This window comes from Cornus florida, unplaced genomic scaffold (assembly GCF_030987335.1).
Source record: "Cornus florida cultivar Cherokee Brave unplaced genomic scaffold, ASM3098733v1 CherokeeBrave_3.0.0_Hap2_Chr04, whole genome shotgun sequence".
NCBI lineage: Eukaryota > Viridiplantae > Streptophyta > Magnoliopsida > Cornales > Cornaceae > Cornus > Cornus florida.
In genome coordinates this window covers 106,008,732-106,028,858 of record NW_026775574.1, presented here as the reverse complement: position 1 = coordinate 106,028,858, position 20,127 = coordinate 106,008,732, and the positions used below count along the sequence as shown (strand labels likewise).

Genomic DNA, 20,127 nt, shown 5'->3' with positions numbered 1-20,127 from the left:
TTCCAAAATCCCTAAATACCCTTGTCTAAAATATATTGTTTTTATATTTATCATCTATGTCCGACTTTTTCGGGTCGAAATCCAGGCGAGAAATGGACCTCTAGAGGTGGCTCCACCGGGTAGACACGGTGGTTGTTGCCACGCCTTCTTTCGCCGAAAGTAGTGAGATGATTGAACATAGTAGCTTATCTGGGAGATTGCTGATTACGTCGCGGTCGTCACAACTTGTTTTTCCCATTGTTTTTGCCTTTTCTTTTTTGATCAATCTTCATCAATATATATGCGAGATTTCCATCCTGATTTTTATTTTTTCCTTTTAAGATTACTATCAAAGGTGTGAAAACTTTCCTAGTCAAATCCTAGTTTTGATTGAAAGAAACTATCAAGTCCAAAGAGATCGCATTACTTCTAGCCGTGAAATCAATTTGGTTAATGGTTGCAAAACAAATTTGAAAATCCTAATGATGTTCACGCCTAGACAAATCTGAATGCGGATACTCGATGGAGACAACACAGACTGCTTTTGTTAGGCATGGGACCTCTGTAAGGATTCTGTATGAATGAAAACGAGAGAGAGCAATCCATCATGCAAACCCTTGTTTTATACTAATCAGATGATAACCACCATCAACTTCCCACAACGTGTAACGTTGTGTCAGACGCAGTGGATTAGAATATAAATGTATTATGGCAATATGGGCCACGCACGTGTTATAAATATACGTGTCTAACACTCTCCCACTTGGCCAATATTGATACACTTACTTTCCTTATAGGTTTGAGAACTAAAACTTTATCTAAAGAATTTAAGTGTATAAAATCATGGCGGAAATCACACTATATATATGAGTGTTACCTTCCATGTATCATTATATCACTGTCTTTCTTTAGATAAACATATTTATGTGGCAGTACTTTATAAATAGTTATTTCAAGAAAAAACTATTCAAGGAAGTCAACTTTATTGTCCCAATGGACTATTTGTATGAATAACTCCTATAGGCCTATTCTGAGGTCCTACTTTATTATCCAAAATGATAATTTGTCATTTATAAACTTTATGTATACTTCTTTAAAAATGACAAATAAATACTAAGAATTATCAGAACATATATGCGATTACAAACTTTAAAGTGTTTTAGTAAATCAAACACAAGACATATCAATAAGCCCCATATGTCCTACATGTTCCTTATACAATTTGGGTGGCAAACCCTTTATCAAAGGATCTGTGACCATTGACCTTGTTCCTGTGTAATCTACTAACATTTGATGATTCTGAACTTTTTCTTTAACAATAAGGAACTTTATGTCAATCCACCTGTTTGAACTCCCACTTGTATTGTTGTTACATAAACGAACCGCAGCGGAATTATCACAATAGATTTTCAAATGGCTTAGAGATGGAATCCACAATTTTAAGACTTGTGATAAAATTCCGTAACCATAAGGCATGCCCTGTAGCCTCATGACATGCCACGTACTCTGCCTCCATAGCAGAGGAAGTAATTGATTTCTGTTTTAAGCTTTTCCACGAGATAGCTCCTCTTGCAAAAAGGAATACATATCCTGATGTTGACTTTCTAGAGTTAATGCATCCTCCAAAATCAGAATCAGAATATCCAACCACTTCCAAAAGATCTGATCTTTTGTATGTCAGCATGTAATCCTTTGTCCCTTGTAGATATCGCATCACTTTCTTTGCAGCTCGCCAATGATCCATTCCTGGATTACTTTGGTATCTGCCTAACATTCCTACTGCAAATGCAATGTCTGGTCTAGTGCATACTTACACATATATTAGACATCCTACTGCAGATGCATAAGGAATGACTTTCAACTCTTCCCTTTCTAAATCATTTATTGGGCATAAATTTAGACTGAATTTGTCACCCTTGACAATAGGAGCAACACTTGAAGCACAACCCAACATTCGAAATCTCTCTAAAAGTTTATTAATATAGGCCTTTTGGGATAATCCAATCAATCCTTGAGATCTATCCCTATAAATTTCTATGCTAATGACACAGGATGCTTCACCCATTTCTTTCATATCAAAATTTCTAGAGAGAAATTCTTTAACTTTATGTAGCAACCCTAAGTCGCTACTGGTAAGCAAAATATTATCCACATATAGGATCAAAAGAATGAACTTACTTCCACTAACCTTAAGGTATATACAATGATCAACGATGTTCTCTTTAAACCCAAAAGAAGAGATAACATCATGAAATTTGTAATACCACTGATGTGAAGCTTGTTTCAACCCATATATGGATTTCTTGAGTTTGCAAACCATATTGTTTTCTTTATCTGAATGAAAACCTTCAGGTTGTTTCATGTATACCTCCTCATTCAAGTCCCCATTAAGAAATGCCATTTTCATATCCATTTGATGTAACTCTAAATCAAAATGATCTACCAATGCCATGATAATACAAAGAGAATCCTTTGTAGAAACGGGAGAAAATGTATCATGGTAATCAATGCCTTCCCTTTGGGTATACCCTTTGGCTACAAGTCTGGTCTTATATCGTTCAATTTTGCCTTTTGGGTCTCTTTTAGTCTTATAAACCCATTTACAGCCGACTGCATTAACCCCTTCTGGCAATTGAACCAAATCCCAGACTTGATTTTTAGCCATAGAGTCTAGTTCCTCTAACATGGCATCATACCATAATCTTGAATTTTCTCCACTCATGGCTTGTGAAAACGTAATTGGGTTTTTATCAATTCTAATATCATGGTCAATTTCTTGTAGATATACAACATAATCAGGGGGGATTGTAGGTTTTCTTACTCTTGAGGACATTCTTAACTCTATCTGTTCATTTAGAACAGGTTCATTGACAACAGGATTCTCGCGGGTAGGAATTTCTTGATTTACCTGTTCTTCCATAATAATATCTTGAGAAATGTCTTGAAGTACAGGTTCTTTAGTCACAAGTCTAACAACCAAATCCCGTATTTCCTCAAAAATTAAATTTCGAGGTTGTTCATTCCCACTAATGTCAACATCCTCGAGAAACCTAGCATTTCTTGCCTTAACAATAATGGGTTTATGTGAAGAAGAATAAAACTTGAACTCCTTGGACTTTTCTGCATAGCCAATAAAAAAACACACTTATTGTCACCGATGGTTTTTTCCCATTTGCGGCTCTTAATTAATTATTTCCGGCGGTTTCTCATAAATCGCTGTTATTTGTATTTATACCGACGGTATACTGCCAAAAAATATTGATTATTCCCGGCAGTCTTTTTAAAGTGCCGGAAAATTTTAATTATTTCCGGCAGTTATAAACAGTGTGCCGGTAAATTTAATTCTTATTATTTTATTTTTCATTATTCTATCCTAATATAGCATATTTTGGGTTTGCGATAGCTTCATATGAACGTTTTAGGTTCGACTCCTTTCGTCTCTTTTACTTACGACATCAGGAGAAACAGGGAAGAGCACGACGGCGGTGGTCGATTGATGGTGCGGGTGGTGCGGTGGTGGTCGATTGGTGGTGCATCGAAGGTCTGGACAGTGGTGGTTGAAGGGTTGGGCTCCTGTAAGTTGTAAGTAGTTTAAACCCTAACTTTCCCCTTCTTGTTCTTGAGATGTATGGAATTTCTCTCTTGTGAAGATGATGTCTCAAACCTAGTTTGAATAATCGCATTCATAAAAACTTACATCTGGGGACACACTTTTGAGTGACATACTTGTCATTTACCTGTTTGATATAAACAGCCATTTGCCTACAATTAGATATCTCAATCGTGCATATTTTATTTTGAAAGGTTCTAATTTTCCCAGTCCTACACAGCTTTTACAATTGTGGTCAACATACTGGTCCTATTCAAAATTATTAAATTGGTGATTTTAGCATTTAATTTTAATCTACTAATTTACAATTGCAAAATAAAATAATAATAATAATATAATCTGAAACATTTGTAAAAATATAGCCAAGTAAGATGGTCAAAGCACATAGAATTGATGTGTTTTTTCATAACCATATATGAATATGTAATGTAACTAGGGTGAAAAAGTGCCCAAGAGTTAAACTGAGTTTTAGCATGAGGGTCTTCCATCTTCTTTGCCCTGGTCACCTATGTGGCCGTGTTAAAAATAGAAACATTTCCTCCTATAAATCATTAGGTATGACAAATCATTGAGGGTAAGTGCATAAACATGTGTGCTTTGTAAATTTATTACCTAAGCATGTCCTATAGGAGAACTGTAAAGCTTATCCTTAGTGGATTCAAAAAAACAGCAGCAAAACCAAAAGTATGAGAACAATGTATGTTTCTAAATTTCTTTGCTCATTTGCATCATTCTCTGCCGTAATGACTGAAGAGATATATCCTGCTTCATGAGCCATGATAGGATAGAAATTAAACATGCAAATGAGAGTGAGTGTGAAAATGAAAGCCGTGTTTGGCAATATTTCACACCTCTTGTTCGCCATGATAGTAAAAGAAATAGATAATGCTTGTGTTTTGTATACCTACACCAACACCTCACACATATATAGAGAGAGAAAGAGTACTGTTTGTGTCGGTTTTTACGATGGCTGGCCTATGCAAAGTTTCATAGTTATGGTTAGAGACATGAGTGAAGTGTGGTCGTGATGTATATATAAAATAACAAGTGGACAGTTGAGAAGAGATAAAGAAACGATTTTTTTGGGTATATTCCCGTTCTTCTTCTTCTTCTTCTTCTTTTTTTTTTTTTTTTTTTTTCCTGCTTAAGAATTAGTAGTACCCACTAATCTGTTGTGTTAAGAACAAAAAAGGCGATTAATCTTGAGCTATTTGAAATTTTGTTTTGGGATTTTGTAGACTCCTCAGTCTATTAGCTGTGGTTGTTTGATTTGGTTCTTTATGTTCAATTCTTGTTTGTTCCTGATTTTTAATCCCATTTTAATTTGTCATTTTTTATTTTGTTCTATAATTTCCTTTCTCTGGTTATTGTTTCTTGACTTTTGTTAGAATTAGCGCTGTCCTATGCAGTTTGTGTGTGTGTGTGTGTGTGTGTGTGTGTGTGTGTGTGTGTGTGTGTGTTGATTGATGTCCTTTCTTGTTTTCAGCTTTAGCTGCTTATATTTTTTCCACATACTTTTCATAATCTTTAAGTTGTGAACAAATTTTATTTTATGAGAGCATTTCCTTTTACTTTTTTCCATTTGCTTTAGATTGGATTTCCACCAATTGTGATGGTTTTTTATTTCCTTGCTCTTTTAAACTTTATGTCAACATGTTTTTCATTGCAAAATTTTTCTTTTAAAAGGCTTTATTTTATTTTATTTTTTTTCTGATATTTGCTGTTGGTGTTGTTCTTCATTATAATTGAATTTGCCAAGTAAAATGTCCTTATTTTTATTATAAATTTATGAATCATCAGTTTAGCTTTTTGCTGAAACATTAGCTTAAAAGCATGGCCAATTCTATAACACTCACAGATCCCCTGCTTTGATAAAATAAAAATACTAGTCTATAGGCTCTGCCAAGTGTTTGGATTGTTGTCTCTTAAGGAGATCACCTCTGCTATCATTATATAGTATACAAAATTTATTCCACAATACATAATTACATTTCTCTGAGTGACAATTATATCTACTTCTGATTCCACAATTCTAGTCTATAAGCTTGATCATCTTTTTTAGTTAATAATAAGATTCTTAATTTTTGTTTTTTTTGTTTTTTTGTTTTTTTTTTTAACATGTCACTAGAAGTAGAGGGGTGACAGCTTCCAATATTATTGCCGTATTTAGCACTCCCTACTCGATCTTAATGGCATTAAACAATTTCTAGTATTTTTTTTTAGTCAGTTTCTAGCATTTTTTTTCTAGTTTTTTTCAGTCAGTCTATATCATTTAAACACACATGAACTACTATAGTCTATATGCTGCAAGTTAATCTGATCTAAATAGTATCCTAGCACTTGGGTTTCTAGTTGCCTACAGTAGTTATATATTATACATTGCATACATCAAAATCCTGGAGTTGCATCAAAGAGAATTTAGAATTAGTTCTGATAGTGAATAATTACAATTGGTTTAGTATTGATTAGTCAAGAAGATTCTTTGATGGGATCTGAAGTAGTTTCTGGTTCATCTCGCCGGTGCTATGGTGATGAGAAGGCTGAAAGTACTGTGAATTTTTTAGTTGTAAGAAAAAGAATAAACAAATGTCTGAACATATAATAAGCTGCATAAAGTCTGAGCTGGGGAAGCCTGAGTTACATAGTTTTTGACGAAGGTTTGTGTCAATGGCTTCTTGGTTATGATGTTTACTCATGTATGAAACATGGCAATGCTTATTTAAACAAAACCGAAATGGAATTCAATAAAAAACTGTAATCTAATTAGCTCATTAGAACTATCCAATAGTTATATTATATATATATATATATATATATATATATATATATATGGTGTGTGTGTGTTTACAATTTAAGAGCTACTATATACCTTCTTATTCCCTTGTTTAAGGAACAAAGCCAACAAAATGAAGTAAATCGCTCTAAGCAAACAATGTTGCACACAACTAGGATAATGAGTTACGCGCGGAAGGCTAAAAAGGTTAAGCACGATTTTTTATGAAGTTAATCACTTGTATGTGACACAATTTATTATACATCATTGCGGTATAATTATAGTAAGTTATATATATTAAAAAAAAAAAAAAAACAGATGAAGTTGGGATCAGGGAAGGCGCTAACTCGTGCTCAACTATTTTGCGCAACACATAAGAGCAAGAAAGATGGCAAAGCTAGTGATGAACATGCTGCCAAAATGATTGTAAGTATTTTTTTAGACCATCAATTCTTTATTTCATAGTTTGATTAAGTGTAAAATATGAGTACTAAAATTTATTATATTTGATGTTTTATATTTTTTTGTGTTTCCTTATCCATTCTATGTATGTAGGCAGACACAACTAGAAGAGCTTGCTGCAACTCAGCCTTCTAAGCCAGATGAACCTTCACCCCATGATTTTTATGCCCAAGTTAGGGGAGAAGAAAGAAGGGGCTGTGTTCGGATGTATGGCTTGGGACCTACATCTACTAGTCTTTAGGGGCCATCTCCTAGTAAAGCAGACCTGATAAGGAGGACCTCACAAGCAGAGGAGACCCGTGTTACTCATGCAGAAATGAAGGAGACAGTGGAAAAGATGCGTGTTCAGTATGATGAAAAATATAAAGCTTTGAATGCAAAAATGGCTATGATTTTGCGTCACATTTAAAATCAAAATTCTAATGTACAAGTAAATATTATTGTTATTGTACCCTTGTAAACATTTAATTATATAAATATTATAAGTCCTAATATATTTATAATTATATACTATTATGAAGGTGTATAATAAAATTATATTTTATTGTGAAGGTACCCGGCTCCTCAACTACACTTGGTGATCCTTAAATTTTAGTTTTGGTCATGAAATTTCGTCCTTGGTGAGCATTATAGATTTTAATTATCATGTTATTTTAACCATACATTTAATTGTCTTAATTATTATTCTTTGTTTAATGGCTTTTATTTAAAATGTATGTAGGGCAATTTGAAGCAAGACGAGATATGAAGTTAAACCATTAATTCTCAAGACCCTTACATAGTCTCACTCAAATTCTCAATGAAATGTTGATGTTTTATTTTGAATGATTTCCTTTTGAAGCTTTATTACATTTGTGGTGTTTCCTTTTGAACCTTTTATTAGCACTTCACATTTTGAAACAAAACTTATATGTTATGGGATGTTATTGAATTTTAATGCAACTTTGTTCTATGTTACATATCAAATTTAAGTTGTTGGATGTGTTGTGACTGGTAAATTATCTTTGATTTCATTGAACAGGAAACAAAATAAAATATTTGCTAATATGTAAATAAACCTGAAAATAATATATATTTTTTTATAAAAATTAACACATTACCGGCGGTTTAATACGCCCCCGAAAGTAAAAAATTATACAGTTTAATTAGAATACACTGGCGGTTTAAAACGCCCCAAAAAGTAATAAATCTACATTACCGGCACTTCAAAGTGCCGGAGTATAAGAATACACCGGTGGTTTAAAACGCCCCCAAAAGTAAAAAATTAGATTACCGGCACTTCAAAGTGCCGGAGTATACAGTTAATTGACATTTTTATTTGAATGCACTAGCGGACAAAACCGCAGCTGAATCATCTTTCATCGGCGGTTGTATACATCTGCCGGTAATTATTTCAAACCTGGCGGTTAGGTAAAAACCGCTGGTGAAACCTACCGGCGTGGTTATACCGGAGGTTAGGAAAAACCGCCAGTAAAGGAATTACCGGTATTTTTGGAACTTTATAGCGGCGGTCTAAACCGCCGCTGAAACCCTTAGTTGTTTACACCCTGACCTCAACTGGACAACCCCATATATGTAAGTGTCCTGTACTTGATTTCCAACCATTCCATAACTCAAAGGGTGTTTTTGGAACTGATTTGGTTGGAACCCTGTTTAAGATATACACTGTCGTTTTTAAGGCCTCACTCCATATAGATAAAGGGAGAGAAAAATTACTAATCATACTTCTTACCATGTCCATTAGCGTTCGATTCCTTCTTTCTGCTACACCATTTTGTTCTGGTGTGCCTGGCATCGAATATTGTGCTATAATGTCATTCTCTATAAGGAATTTTGCAAATGGACCTGGTCTTTGTCCTTGTTCTGTATATCTACCATAATATTCTCCTCCTCTATCCGATCGCACTATCTTGATTTGTTTTTTCTTTTGTTTCTCTACCCCACCTTATATGATTTAAAAGCATCAAGTGCTTCACTTTTATCATTTAGAAGGTAAAGATACATAAAACATGTGCAATCATCAATAAAGGTGACAAAATATTTTTGACCATTGAAACATGAAATTTGAATATGTCCACATATATCAGTGTGTATGATCTCTAAAACTTGAGAACTCTTTCTGGCACCCTTATTGGTTTTGTTAGTCTGCTTACCCTTTATGCAGTCCACACAAATACCAAAATCAGAAAAATCAAGAGTATCAAGAACTCCATCATTTACTAATATTTTAATTCTTTGTAAGGAGATATGTCCTAATCTTCTATGCCATAATGAAGAAGATTTCTCTGTTTTAGCCTTACACTTGATGCTAATATTTCCATGCAAAGTTAAGTGGTTGTGATCAATATTAGGGTTTAAATCTAATTTATTTAAACCATCCACAAAAATACCATTACCAATAACAACATAATCTTTTACAATACTTAAAGAAGTATTAAAGAAATTAAAACTAAACATATCCAACAACTTTCGAAATAGAAATCAAATTTTTTGATAAAGTTGGAATATAAAAAGTTCTTTCAAGTTCTAATGTAGAGCCAGATGGTAATGTGAGTCTGTCGGTTCCAACCGCCTCCACATATGAACTCATCTTGTTTCCCGAATAGATGAAACGTTCATTTTTCGTCAGTCTCCTTAGGTTGATTGAACCCTACATGGTATTGGCAATGTGAATTGTAGAACCAGAATCAATCCACCAAGCATCATTAAATGTATTAACTACATTTGATTCATAACACACCAAGGAAAAGAGATTACCCTTTTTTAAGCAGCCAAGCTTTATACTTTGAACATTCCTTTTTCATGTGCCCTTTCTCTTTACAGAAGAAACATTTGATGTTACCCTTATCGTCAACTTTGCTAGTTGATGCATTCCCCTTCTTCTTAAATTGCACACCATTTTTGATATGTCCCTTTCCATGAGTCGCTAGATGAGCACTTTCTAGCTTCTCCTGATTCAATCTCCCTTCCTATTGAACACACATGGTAAGGAATTCATTAGCTGACCATTTTCCATATGTGTGTTATGAGAAATCTAGAATTGCCCATATTTAGCAGGCAGGGAGTTGAGTATAAATTGGACAAGGAATGTCTCTGAAAAGGTAAACTCCAATGAGTTCATTTGGGCAGCTATATCTCTCATTTCCATAATATGTTCACGGACCCCTTTATCACCCATATGCTTCATTGATGATAATTTGGTCATTAGGGTGTTAGCCAATGCTTTATCGGAACTTACAAACTGTTGTTCAGTTGCTGTCATGTATTCTTTTACCTTAGTACATTCAAGAATTGAACTCCTTATATTTTTCCCAACATGACTTTTAATGAGACATATACTTAAGCGATTTGATCGCTCCCACCTCTCATAAAAAGCCCTTTCACTTGGCGTACTTGATTCCGTGGGGATGGGTGGTTCATCCACACGAAATGCAAAATCAATGTCCATACACCCCAATGTTAGAAGGATTTTCTCCTTCCAATCTGAATCATTATCACCAATTAAAAATGGGATATGAGATGAACCAATATTGATAGAACCAGATGAAATTACTGCAAAAAGAAAACATGCCAAACATTACTCTACTATACAATAAACTTTATTGAAATTCTTAACCCACATTAAAAAAAATTTCATATCAAAACAATGTGTCATTATAACCTTCCCGTGGGCAGAGATTTTAATACACTAAAGTTTTGAAAATATAACCATAATAGGATAAAATATTCTTTACTGGCATTAAACTGATAATGATACAGTCCTGTGGACATTTGTATTCATTGCCAGTTTAATTCCATATCCCTTTTTTTGTATCCACGTTCATTCATAGACAATGATTATTTCCCTGTAGGGCAGAATAAAATACTTTTTATGAATGAACTATAACGTTTTAATGCATAATCTTTATGTGATATTAATATCATATATTAAAACTTTTTTATTTTTTATTTTTATTTTGTATCGCAAAACCAATAACCAAAGATGTTGTGGCTACTCTCTGGTTAAAAATACACATTAAAATAGTAGTAATACTCATACTTTAATAAAACTACATGTATGAGAATATATTGGACATGAATTTTTTAATATGTAGTAACTGTGCAACTCTAGAATATTCTTCATTTGTATAGAAATTTTCAAAACTATACAACTCTAAAGTATTCTGCATAAATAAAAATTCATTATAAAACAAATCTTTATGGTCTTATGATGAGATTCACCCTTTTTTAAAGCAGTCGTGAAACTGTTTGGGTCGAATCACTTTTACCATCAAAAAGGCCAACGTTGTTCCCATTGTATAAATTCATGATGACATTCTCCCATATTTAAAGCAGTCGTTAAACCGCTTGGGTCTGAACACTTTGTTCATCGCAATCCTTATAGGTGTAGTATTCTACCACTTCATTCCGGCCAACGTAACCAAACGATAAAATAGTACCGCAAAAATATTACAAACAGAAACACACCCACCAAAAATAATACAGAACAAACAGAACACAAAGGAAATATTACAAGCCAAAAAGACAATGGGGACATTATAACGTCCCGAATCCGTGGATTCAGACCGTTACCGAGTTCTTGCCCGAACCCGAGGTCAACTAGGTCATACATTTCATTTCCCATGTTCAAACCTGTCATAAAACTCACACCGGAGCTCAGAATATTCAAGGGTGCAAGTTCACAATGCTGGTTAACATTTCAGGTCAAAAGGGATAGTCAGCCGGCTGATAGGCCTTCATCGGCCAGCTGCCAAGGCATGGTCGACCGGCTGACCTACATGGTCGGTCGGCTGAAATGGTGAAGAAGTTTACAGGCTCTCGGGACTTTCACTGTAGGCGTTTTGGTCGGCTGGATGAGAGGGTTTGGTCGGCCGAACCTGGGGTTTTGGTCGGCTGATGGAGAGGGTCAGCCGGTCGAAACATGCAATCCTAGGATGAAGCTCACTGGGAGCACATACTGACTATGTAAAATGCATAATAATCCCACAATGAACTAATTAAGTGCTGAAGTTCCGAATTCACGGCAAAGACTCATCATTATACAAGGATAGTTGTCACTAAATTTGCCAATGATATAACATTGTTCTCCCATTCAATACAAGCAATTACATAGTTTCCATATACATCAAAATATAGTCAAGTGTTTAATTAAATTACATGACCATGATTTGCAAAAGAGTGGAAAATATACAAAAGATATAAGATAAACTCCTAGTCATCCTTATGCTTGTGGAAGGTCTGCATCTACTACGCCTTTTCCGGTTCCTGAAAAAAATGTTAAATAATGGGGTGAGCGTAAAGCTCAGTAGATAGTGCCTAAGGCACACCCTTTGCAGCCCCGTGAATCCAAGCAAAGAACGGGACAATAGGAATAGTGATCATACTAAATCGAAAAATACAAGGTCAATTCCAAATTTGAATAAACAAATATCGTGCCATGAATGCTATGTCATGTATGTCACTCCCTATTTTATTTTTTTTCAAAAATCATCCATCACTTGGCAATTGTTAATATAACCCGCCCTTTGGTGACCCCGTAGCGACATAAGAGAATGATTGGCTAGTGTTCCTGACCCTTGGTACCCCCGCGGCGTCATTTTGGGCCCTGCTAGCTCAACCACGCTAGGGCAATCTCCTTAATTCCATATGGCTATATTAACACTCCGGCCCTTTGGTACCCCCGCGACGACCGGGTTTTCTCAAAAACATTTTCTTAAAATGTTTTCCCAAAATCCCTTTTTTTGTTCATTTCAAAAACTACTTCACCCATTTTTCATGCCCGATGCTTTGGATGCATATACATGCTTTGACAATATTATAAAATGGGGAATTTAACATCACCAAATTATTATGCTTGCTCACAACATTATCTAGCAATTTTAACAAACACAATAAGCACAATTAATCAACAAATGAACATGATCTCCATGTAAATCAACAAGTACACATAGATATATTCTTCATATGCACAATTAAATCATTTTAACAAGAAATCAACTTAAATTAAGCATGCTTAGCCATAAATATAGGAGAATAACTCACTAAAGTGCAAGAAAGGTGTGAATTAGAGACCCCTACCTCTAATTGGATGAAAAACCCCAAATTCTCTCATAAACCCTAGAATTAGAGATCCTCCAAATGGTGGCCAAGAAGAGATTGTCTCTGATCAACTCGAAGCCTTCAACGTGCTCTTTAATTTGCCGTAAACGACACTTGAAAATACTGAGAGACGAAGGAGAGATCTTGGATTGAAGATTGAACTCAAAAGAAAAAAGAAAAATCAAGAAAGAGAGGGAAGAGATAGAGCCAGCGGGAGAGTGAGAAATGAGACCCAAAAGTGGTCTCTAACTCACTAAAATGTGTAAAGTGAGTCCCACCCATTTCTATTTTCTTTTCCCTTTTTCTTTTTGCTTAAATTTGCACCATACACAACATATACATACACATATTAAATCGCAACCATACCCTACACATCAATTAAAATAAAATAAATAAGATACAATCTAACCCAATTAAAATTCCCTTACTCGACAATTCAGGTAGCGGGTCCCACATGGAACCGTCCGGCTCGAAAAATGAAACAAAAAAAATGAAAAAATGCTGAAAATTGGAAACATCACAGACATAGCCGCTAAACAAATATTGTAGGCCGGAAAAAGATCGGCAACACAGTCGCTGAACAAATATTACAGACATACAAACTGAAGGATAACATAGCCAAAATGTATCACTCTGATACCAAATGAAGGAAACTATTAAGTCCAAAGAGATCGCATTACCTCTAACCATGAAATCAGTTGGGTTAATGCCAGCAAAACAAATTTGGAAATCCTAATGATGTTCATGCCTATACAAATCTTTATGCGTGTAGTTCATGGAGACAACACAGACTGCTTTTGTTAGACATGGGACCTTTGTAAGGATTCTGTATGAATGAAAATGAGAGAGAACAACCCATCATGCAAACCCTTGTTTTAAACTAATCAGATGATAACCACAATCAACTTCCCACAACCACGCTGCTGTAACTTCTCACAACGTGTAACGTTGTGTCAGACGTAGTGGATTAGAATATAAATGTATTGTGGCAATATAGGCCACGCACGTGTTATAAGTATACATGTCTAGCATTGATTTGTTAGGATTTGTTTCCAAAAGCTTATATTCTTTATAAAGAAACCTACCATTTCATGCCCTAATGCAACTAGAAGTGCAATTTGGTCGTACAATCCAAACGGACCAAACCCTATAGTTAAATATATTAAAAGATATATATATATAATACACCTATATAACCAATTCATCAATGGCGGAATTTTGCCCTCTTTGGGCAAAATTGTTTTGTTAGGCTCTCATGGAATTCTCGGGAAATTCAATTCCTCTTCTGGCGAAGATCGAATGCTGAGATCTCGTCAATTCGATCTGATTGGGAAGACCCTCAAGAACGAAAGGTTTTAAATAAGAACGAAAGGTTTTGGGGACGCCGATGGCGTTGACGACGTCGGGACCCAGCAGTGGAACATGTTCGTGATGAAGCAGTTGGGGCGGCAGCGAAGGAGGAGCTATTTGAGGGGTTCTTGGAAGATGGAGGAGAAAATCTACAGTTTGCTTGATTTTGAGTCCATGGCTGCCTAGAGAGAGAAAATGAAGATAGAGAGAGAAACGATAACTGATGGTCTGTATACTGACAAGCTGATGTCATGCCTACTCAATAACTTATAGGGTAGTTTAGTAATTTCAGATGCCAAGGAGAGGGTATTTCAGTAATTTTGATAAGCCTGTTAGTGTATTTAACGGTCCATCACACATAAGGGAGGTCCGTGTAGGATATTTTCAAAAGTAGGGGAGGTTTGTGTAATTTTCGAAACAGGAAGGGTGTTCTATGTAATTAGGGCAAACCATAGGGGAGGTCTATGTAAATTACCCAAATTTTAGGGGGCACAATTTCAAAATTATCAAAATTTGTATATACAAAATATAACTAACTAAAAATTCCAGTGGGCAATTGCCCCCACTGATCCTAATGTGGCTATGCCACTACTTCCCCTCTTTCGAGGACCGCCTGAGATGCCTCCACACCACACACTCACCGCAATTTCTCAGCCTCAAAAACTTAGTCGAAATTCAATTATGGATCCGCTGTCATTGTTAGAGTTTTCAAGACTGAAGTTTAGCAGAATCAACGAAGCTTCTCTGATCTGAATCTCAGGCAGAGCGATGGTGAGTATGATAGCGACATCTCTGAAATCCTTAAGGAATATGCGCCGTCTGGTCTTTCGGGCCTGGTGATGTTGGTGGCATTCTTGGTGTTTCCGAAGTTCTCCAATGAACACGCTTGGGAAGGTTTGAGAAATATTGAGAATGTTAAAGAGACAACCTCTTTTTATATATAAATGTTTATATATATATAAGGATTAAAATCATAAAATCTCCACTACTTTCAAATTTTGATTATAAAACCTCTACTTGTTTCAAAAAACTCTTACACTTTTAAAAAGTGATCACATTGCCCCAATATCCGTATCCGACCTATTAATCAAGGTATGAAATAAAAATCTTAGCCTTACTATTTAATGTTAAATTAAAAATTAAAAACTATTTCTTTACTCACTCACTCTCTCTCAAACTTTCATCCTTCTCCCTCTCAGACATAATATTTGTAATTTTAAAGGATATTTTTGTAATTTTAAAAAATAATTTTTAATTTTTAATTTAACATTAAATAGTTGGGTTAAATTGTCATTTCATAATCCGGTTAACGGTTCAGATATGTACATTGGGGCAATGTGATTACTTTTTAAAAGTATACGAGTTTTTTTAAAATAAGTTGAGATTTTATGATAAAAATTTGAAAATAATGAGAGATTTATGGTTTTATCATATATATATATACATACTATGAATAAAGTGATAGAGATGTGATTAATATATTAATTAAAAGGACATTTAAATAATTTTATGATTCAAATAATGTTATTCACAAATCAAAGGGCATTGAGATCATTTTATCAAGATGTGGTATGTGATAATTGGAGAATTTTTTATTAACTTTGCTAAACTTGAGTCACTCAAAAAGAGGATTACTTTAATTTAATTGCCAATATAACCTCAGACTTGCTTTAATCTGATTATTACTTTAATTTAATTGCCAATATGACCTCAGACTTACTTTAATATGATTGTCAATAGGGGTGAGTGTATTTAACCCTTTTTATAAAAACAGTCCACTTTCCCACTTTTAAAGTGAAATATGTTATTTTTCGACCAAGAGAATCAATTATTAGGGTTGTTAAAATGAAATGACATTATTGTCCCTAACTCAGCAAGACAATAACTATTAGATTATATTTGGCATTTACTTTCAAGGAAAAAACAAGAAAATGAGTACATATATAGAAAAGGATTGCAAATATCACCACCACCTATATTAAATGTACAGTGGCAACAAGCCATTTCACTTCCCAAGAAAATAAAAAATAAAACAAGCCATTTCACTTTTATGGTACCGCAAACGAACTTCTTTAATCTTGTAGATGTCTTGCAATAATATAACTTCTTTGTTCCTGCAAAGAAAATTTATAAGAGAACAATAGACAAGAGGGCAAGGCCAAATAGCCCCAAGAGGGCAACAAGGATACAGAAAAGCCCAAAGGCAAAACCAGCAGCTGAAAGCCTAAATTACAGAAAAACAGTGCATCTGAAGCTCAAACATACTTTTATCCAGAAAAGGGATAGTCAGCAATTAAAAGACCAAAGATGCCACCCAAAACAATAGAGCAGAACCACTAAACACCAAGAGCAGTGGAGGACTAGAACCTGCAGACGCAACCATATAACAGCAAATTAAGTAATATACCAGCTCGAGCTTGGTCCGCTATAATGCAGATGCAAGATTCTTGATGGTGGTCACTCCTAGCGTATGCAATACATGTGGAACTTGGAGTTGGGAGTACCAATGATTTATTTGCAGCACGCAGCACAAGAGAATCCCAAGAATCGATCAGAAAGAGAGTGAGATAAAGAGAATGTATTTTTTTCCCCTGCTGATAGAGAACGGATCCAATAACTCCTGGAAATGGGCATGCAGGTCTGCAACCTTCAGACACCGTGTTCCTTACCAAAATAAAAAATAAAAAAATAAAAAAAAAACTTTCAGATACTGGGTTAGGATTAAGGATTAATACTTACCACTGCCAATTTTATACATTTAAATAAAATAAATAAAACATCGGTTAACAGTTGGCAATAGCCGACTCATTTCAGACATACAACACTGCATTGAGTGGCCAAGAATTGAATAACATCATACAGGAGCTAGGGAACACTTCTCCCAATTTTACCTCTGACAAGCTGAGATGATAAACTTCAGGAACTTTGACTCATCAATTCCATTATTGATCTCGAATTTTAGTAACAGAATTTCAGAAGTGAAATAGCGGGATAAAATAGCGTAAGTAAATAATAAAATGGAATACCATAAAATCTAAATATATACCATTTCCTTGATTTTCACTGAATGAATGGGGAAATATTACCGGGAAAATCATATTGTAAAGTGTACGTGCAACCAAATCTCGGTCGTCTCCTACATTTCTTGTACAACCTAAATTTATGGAAGTAGTATTCTGTTGAAAGCTGATTGCTTTAGAAAAAGAGCACAAATTTGATGACCGATTACCTTTGGTGATTCGATACCACCATTTCTGAAGCACCTGCAGGCATAGAAGAGTTCTGAAGTGGACCTTCTACTAGTAGTGTTTCTAAGGTGACACTTTTTATTATGAGGTCCCTGCTATCCTTATCTAATTTTCCAACAATGATTTACTGCTCTTTCTTTTATCTTGTTATATAGATACTGCCTCTTTATACCTGTGTAGCACACATATGACGTTCAGTTTTTTAATTTACAAATACGAGCAGAAAATTAAAATACTTTCCAAGAAGAAAGAAACAATGATAAATTTTAATATTATCTTTGAATTAGTAATGGGATTCCCATTCTGTTGATTTTAGCTCTTAAATTAGCAATTGCAGCTTATTTATTAAAAATTAGCCTTCATGTGTGTCCAGTAAAGGCACCAAACGTGCCACATAATGCTATGGGCCGGGGCTCTATTTTGGGTCAGTTTATACTAACCACGTATTGAAGTTCAAGCATAAATTCTGGGATTTCGCTGAGACTGGCAGTACGTAGCACTTCATAGTGGTACAATGACAGGTCCTATCCTTTCAGAACTATACCAGGAGAACCTAGACAAAAGCATACACAAAAAGAACAGACCACAAATTATTGAATAAAACCCACTTTCGTAATTGCTGCACAATTTTCCGAACTTCCAATTAATTGTACCTCATGCCATAACAAAAAGAACAAATTTGAGATCTTGAAGGGAATCGATTCCACAGCATCTGTTTTGTTATTAACTTATGATCCATTTTCATTTTCATCACAGTTGTAATTGGCATGTATTTTTTCCTGCAAGAAAGACATGGAAATTTATCAATATAGAAAGATAAACAACTAGATCAAATTGAAAGTGGTGCACTCGAACATATAATGCCACCCTAACTTCTCCTTGAAAGTAATGAAAATGACTTCATATTTTCTTTTCTCATGCTTCTCCAATAACAGAACAAGGGGAAAAAAAAAAATCCACATTTTTCTTTTCTTTCCATTTCCTGTTGATTCTCAAGTTCCTATTAACAAAAAATAGGGGCATACTTCTCTCATTTTCTTTTCCCATTTTCTGGTAACCCTCCATGTACAGGCTTGGAAATCCAGAGTTGCATTCTTTCATTTCATCCTTATAAAAGCCCTGGTCCTTAGTAGACTTGTCAATGGAGCGAATTCTGATCCGGATCCAATCCGATTAGTCGGATATGGATTGAACAAAAAATCCGGTAATCCAATTACGATCCGAATCCGATAATCCGTTAGTTTAACAAATTGAATATGAATTATACTGATCCGATCCGATTAAAATTATATATATATATATATATATATATATCAATATTCCTATTAAAATTGTATTAGAGGTAACCCAAAAATCAAAAAAAAAAAAAAAAAAAAAAAATTATAATGTTATAAATACAATAGTGTGGTGTTCTCATCCACACGCCAATAAATCTCTTAATATACATACTAATAATATTAGACTCTTTATTCATTAACAAAGGGTAAATAATTTACAATATACTATATATCAATGTTCTATATATTAGTTATATATTACTAAATTTATATATATTAATTATTTATCATTATATTCATTTGGTTGCACAGTTATATTATGTACAATTCTGTATATTAGCAATTCTCCGCTTCATCTAACTTTATAATTATATATGTTAGTAAATATGATTTTAATCCGAATTCAAATCCGATTCGAACCGAGTCCGAGCTAAATAGGATATGGATTGAGAAATTCAGTCCGAAAAACCGTTAATGATCCGAATCCGATAATCCGTTTGCTTAACAAATCGGATATGGATTTGATTGATCCGTTGACAGGCCTAGTCCTAATGGCTTTAACTTTTGTTTTTCACCAATGCTTTCCTATCATAGGCCAAGATATCATTGCAAAAGGAACTAGCAAAAAAAGGGATCTACATACTGTCTTTATATATCTAGAAAGAGCATAAAAGATGGTGCCAAGAGATATAATTTGGAGGACTTTACAAAGGAGAAAAATTTCTCTAAAAATTATAAAGATGAGTCAGAATGTGCACGTAAATACTGAAACTAGAGTTCCCATTGTATGCAACAAGCCTGGAGATTTTGCTATAAACGTCATATTGCACCAAGGGTCTGCACCAAGTCCATATTTCTTCACAACAATTCTAGGTGAGATCATAAAAGACTTACAAAGTGACATTCCATATATGGTGCATTTTGTTTGCCTATGACATAGCGCTAGCTATTGAATACTTGCAAAGGAAATTTAGCACTAAAAACCTTCCGGGGAAAAAAAATTAGCACTAAAATTAGAAAGGTGGAGAAACAAGTCAGAATCAAAAGGTCTAAGAGTTTGTAGGAATAAAATTGAATACATGGAATGTAGATTTATATATATATATATATCTGATATTGATGATGTAATGATCACACTTCAAGACAAAATGATTGTCCAAGATGACTATTTTCAATATTTAGGATCATTATAAAAAAAAGGGATGGTGAAATAAATGGTGATATAATTAGAGAATTGGCACAAAATGTACAAAAGGGAAGCAAGCCGGTGGTTTAGACAATTACAAAGAAGATTTATAGGTTTACCTGTAAGAAAAGGAAGGTTAATTT

The 20,127-nt window shown here is 34.4% G+C and overlaps 1 long non-coding RNA gene across 1 annotated transcript; it reads left to right on the top strand.

Moving 5' to 3' along the window:
• The first annotated feature begins 3,569 nt into the window (after positions 1-3,569).
• LOC132304528 (uncharacterized) lies at positions 3,570-7,776 on the top strand. The gene is made up of 4 exons (XR_009481605.1): positions 3,570-6,788; positions 6,918-7,254; positions 7,377-7,444; positions 7,546-7,776. It is a non-coding gene; the product is annotated as an uncharacterized LOC132304528 (long non-coding RNA).
• The last annotated feature ends 12,351 nt before the right edge of the window (positions 7,777-20,127 follow it).